Raw genomic sequence first — 5,000 nt, 5'->3', positions numbered from 1 at the left:
TCCCCCTCTCTCATTTCTCTTCTCCTCTCCCTCTCTTCTTGCCTTTCTTTTCTCTCTTGTATCCTCACTTACTCTCTTCTCTCCTATTCTTCCCTCCTCTCCTCTCTCTCCTCTCTTCTTTCCTCTCCTCTCTCCTCTCCTCTCTTCTCTCCTATTCTTCCCTCCTCTCCTCTCTCCTCCTCCTCTCCTCTTTTCTTCCCTCCTCTCCTCTCTCTCCTCCTCTCCTCTCCTCCTCCTCTCCTCTCTTCTCTCCTCTCTTCTCTCCTATTCTTCCCTCCTCTCCTATCTTCTTTCCTCCTCTCCTTTGTCTTTCTTCTCTCCTCCTCTTCTCTCCTCTCCTCTTTTCTCCTCATGTGCTTTATTTGATCTTTTCCTCTCTCACTACTCTCCTCTCTTTTACTATCTTCTTTCCTCTTCTCCTCTTCTTCTCTTCTCTTTTCTCCTGTTCTTCTCGTTTTTTCTCTCTTACCCTCCTCTCCTCTGTGTCCTGCTTGTGTCGTCATTCTTGAACATGTTTTAATCATATGACACAGAAATGATAGGTGCTGATAGCTGCTATAAGATGCCGATAGATGCTGACACAGTACTGTAGATGCTATAAGCTGTTGAAAGGTACAGATGCTGATGGATGCTGATACAGTAGATGCTACAAGATGCTGGAAGGTGCTGATAAATGCTGATAGATGCTATAGGATGCTGATAGGTGCTATATGATGCTGATAGGCGCTGATACAGTAGATGCTATAAGATGCTGATAGGTGCTACATGATGCTGGTAGGTGCTATAAGACGCTGAGAGGTGCTGATAGATGCTGATACAGTACTGTAGATGCTATAAGCTGCTGAAAGGTGCAGATGCTGATAGGTGCTACATGATGCTGATAGGTGCTATATGATGCTGATAGGTGCTATGATACTGATAGGTGCTGATAGGTGCTGATAGATGCTGATACAGTAGATGCTATAAGATGCTGATAGGTGCTGATAGGTGCTGATAGCTGCTAAAAGATGCTTATAGGTGCTATATTATGCTGATAGATGCTGATAGATGCTGATATAGTAGATGTTATTAGATGGTGAGAGGTGCTGATAGATGCTGATAGGTGCTGATAGATGCTGATAGGTGCTATAAGATGCTGAAAGGTGCTGATAGGTGCTATAAGATGCTGAAAGGTGCTGATAGATGCTATAAGATGCTGAAAGGTGCTGATAGATGCTGATACTGTAGGTGCTATAAGATGCTGAAAGGTGCTGATAGGTGCTATAAGATGCTGAAAGGTGCTGATAGATGCTATAAGATGCTGAAAGGTGCTGATAGATGCTGATAAGTGCTATAAGATGCTGAAAGGTGCTGATGCTATAAGATGCTGACAGGACAGTGTGATGCCATTAGATGCTGAAAGGTGCTGATAGAAACTGATTGGTGCTGTAGTGTGTTGCTGTCAAGTAAGATTCTGTATCATGTTGCTGCGCTATACACTGATGGATGCTATAAGATGCTGAACGGTGCAATGTAATGCTGAAAAGTGTTGAGAGGTGCTACAAGATGCTGGAAGGTGCTGATAGGTGCTGTATGATGCTGATAGAAGCTGATACAGCAGATGCTACAAGATGCTGGAAGGTGCTGATAAGTGCTATATGATGCTGATAGTGATGGTGATAGCTGCAGTGTGAGGCTGATTGTTGATTGCTGTGTTGTTTTGGTATAAAGTGTTGTGCTGTGTTGCTTTTTTGTTGTGTTTTTGTGGTATAAGGTGCTTCGTTGTGTTGCTGTTTTGTTGTTTTGTTTTGTAAGATGGGAGCATATTGTTCTGTCGCTAGTTTGGAGTTTAACACGATTTTAAACTCCAACTCCCAACTCCAACTCCAGTTTAAAACCGTGTTAAACTACAAACTAGCGGCAAAGCAATGGCCCCATCTTGATTTGCGTTGTTGTTTCGTTTGTGGTTGTGTTTGTTGGTTTGTGTTGTTGTGGTTTTAGATGCTGTGCTGTGTTGTTGTGGTACAAGGTGCCGTGTTGTGTTGTTGTGGTTTAAGATGATGAGTTGTGTGGTTGTTTTGTTGTGTTGTTGTGGTATAAGGTTTTGTGTTGTGTTGTGTTGTTTTGTTGTGGTATAAGATGTTGTGTTGTTATGGTTTAAGATGATGTGCTGTGTTGTTTTGTTGTATAGACCCCTTCAACATTTGTAAACATCCAGAGCTTAGGTTGGGTGTGTACACAGCATGGGGTCAGAAAAATGGAGTAGCTACTAGACCTGCATGTTGAGCTGTCAAGGTATGTACTGTCATTGGCACCCAAGGACCAAACCGTACCTTTATGAATTGGTATTAGATAATACATAATATGTATACACATAATATATACATAATATTATGATAATGGTATGTCTGATCCTGAGCTGAATGGGTAGACAACCTTAGCGAGTGGTCAGAAGTTCATTAGCACAACATATACGGCTATCTGGTTGAGAACATGCAAAAAGGTAGTATAAGTCATTTTTCTTTATGTTTCCTTGACGTTTAAGTCAGTTCACACACACGCAACTCAATGGGATGGAAAGCTTTCTGACCCCGCCATGGGCACACCTTTTCTGTGACGTGAACCGTGAAGGGGTATATTGTGTTGTTGTTTTGTAGTGTTGTTGCTTTGTGTTTTCGTGGTATAAGATGCTGAGTTGTGTTGTTGTTTTTGTTGTGTTAATGTGGTTTAAGATGTTTTGTTGTGTTGTTGTTTTGTTGTGTTGTTGTGGTTTAAGATGCTGAATTATGTTGTTGTTTTATTGAGTTGTAAGGTACTGTTGTGTGATGTGTTGTAAGAAGCAGTATTGTGTTGTGGTGTGTTGTAGAAGCAGTATTGTGTTGCTGTGTTTTGCTGTATTATCAGATGCTGTGTTGTGCTGTTGTGTTGTAAGATTATGTGTTGTGTTGGATTGTTGTTTTGTTTTCTTCTGTTGTTGTTTATTGTGTCATGCTGTATTTATGTGTGTGTGTGTGTGTGTGTGTGTGTGTGTGTGTGTGTGTGTGTGTGTGTGTGAGAGAGTGAGAGAGAGAGAGTAAGTGTGTCAGTATGTATGTGTGTGTGAGAGAGATATGAGAGAAAGTGTGTGTGTTTGTGTGTGTGTGTGTGTGTAGAAGAGAGTATGTGAGTGTGTATGTCTGTGTGTGTGTGTGTGTGTGTGTGTGTGTGTGTGTGTGTGTGTGTGTGTGTGTGTGTGTGTGTGTGTGTGTGTGTGTGTCAGATGTTCCCATTAGATGGATCATTTATAATGTATGAGCTGTGGCTAAGGGCAAATCCCACACACATTCCACTACACCACACTAAAGGACACACGCACACGCGCACGCACACACACACACACACACACACACACACACACACACACACACACACACACCACCACCACCACCACCACCACCACTAAACCACACTAAAGGACACACACACACACACACACACACACACCACCCATGGATTGGGCAGCTAGCAGTCCTGAGGAGATGATGATGCTGAATGTAGCAAAAAGAATTATGAGCTTGAAATTGCATACAAAAGCTGAATGCACCTTTTACAGTGTGTGCACTGTAAAACAAAATTCCAGTTTCTGTAAGTAGGTTCCGAAAACTGGAAGCAAACAAAGTGTGTAAATTCTCTGGGAATACTGAGGGGAGCTACCTCTCTGGGAATACTGAGGGGAGGGGGGAGCTACCTCTCTGGGAATACTGAAGGGAGGAGAGAGCTACCTCTCTGGGAATACTGTCAGGGATTACTGAAGGGAGCGGTGGTGAGCTACCTCTCTGGGAATACTGAAGGGAGCGGTGGAGAGCTACATCTCTGGGAATCTTTCTGGGAATACTGAGGGGAGGGGGGAGCTACCTCTCTGGGAATACTGAGGGGAGGGGTGAGCTACCTCTCTGGGAATCTCTCTGGGAATACTGAGGGGAGGGTTGAGCTACCTCTCTGGGAATACTGAAGGGAGGGGGCAGCTACCTCTCCTGGAATGCTGAAGGGAGCGTTGGTGAACTATCTCTCTGGGAATACTGAAGGGAGGGGGTGGGCTACCTCTCCGGATGGTGTGTTCTGTTTGGTCCTCGGTCAAAATATATTGCGAATTGTTTTGGACAAAAGCATCTGCTACTAAATTTAAATATGAACATAAACTAAAATAAACACAAATAAACACGCTGATTGCACCTATAACTACACAACACTATAGATTGGATGATGGTAAAGCACAAGCATCTCTCTCTCCGTCACACACACACACACACACACACACACACACACACACACACACACACACACACACACACACACACACACACACATAATCTGCCTCTTTATGAGATCAGATGCAATTCCCAGATAACAATTCCCACAGGCATGATTCAGTCACATCACAAAGTCACTATTTCTCATCAAAATCTCTCTCTCTCTCTCCTCTCTCTCTCTCTCTCTCTCTCTCTCTGTCTCTGTGTATGTGTGTGTGTGTGTGTGTGTGTGTGTGTGTGTGTTGGCAATTGGCTTTAAACTAATAAATAATCAATCATATACTCATCACTAGCGCCACATTACCCCCATCAGAGCAATCACTCGCGTGCCATCACACACGCCTCACTGTCATAGCGGGTCCATCACATGATCTCCGCGAGGCAGCTGTCCGTTAACAGCTGCTCAGCTTCCCAGGACCATATGACGACGTGCTTCTGACTAACGGAGGGTGCCAAAAGAAAAGCTAAAAGACGGCGTTTCTACCTCGATATGAACTTGGCTCGCGATGTCTGCCGGGGTTCATAGAGAATCCATCACACGGATAGCCTCTCGCGGACACAGGTACATAGGCATCGTGACAACTCTATCCCCTGCGTGTCCTGTCTCGTCCAGTTTTACCGACCGCGACAGGTCAGACGCTCGTTACTCAAAAACCCAACGCAACGGTGATAGCAAAGGACAACCGCGCGGTGACAGCGTGAGGTGTGTGGGTCTAGATGGGCTCGTGGTTT

The 5,000-nt window shown here is 44.2% G+C and overlaps 1 protein-coding gene across 1 annotated transcript in view; it reads right to left on the bottom strand.

Moving 5' to 3' along the window:
* Window positions 1-5,000, bottom strand: part of golga7bb (golgin A7 family, member Bb) — a 15,731-nt gene that overhangs the window by 10,416 nt on the left and 315 nt on the right. The window lies entirely within an intron of this gene.

The sequence above is a fragment of the Sardina pilchardus genome, chromosome 18 (assembly GCF_963854185.1).
Source record: "Sardina pilchardus chromosome 18, fSarPil1.1, whole genome shotgun sequence".
NCBI lineage: Eukaryota > Metazoa > Chordata > Actinopteri > Clupeiformes > Clupeidae > Sardina > Sardina pilchardus.
This window is presented reverse-complemented; position numbering and strand designations above follow the sequence as displayed.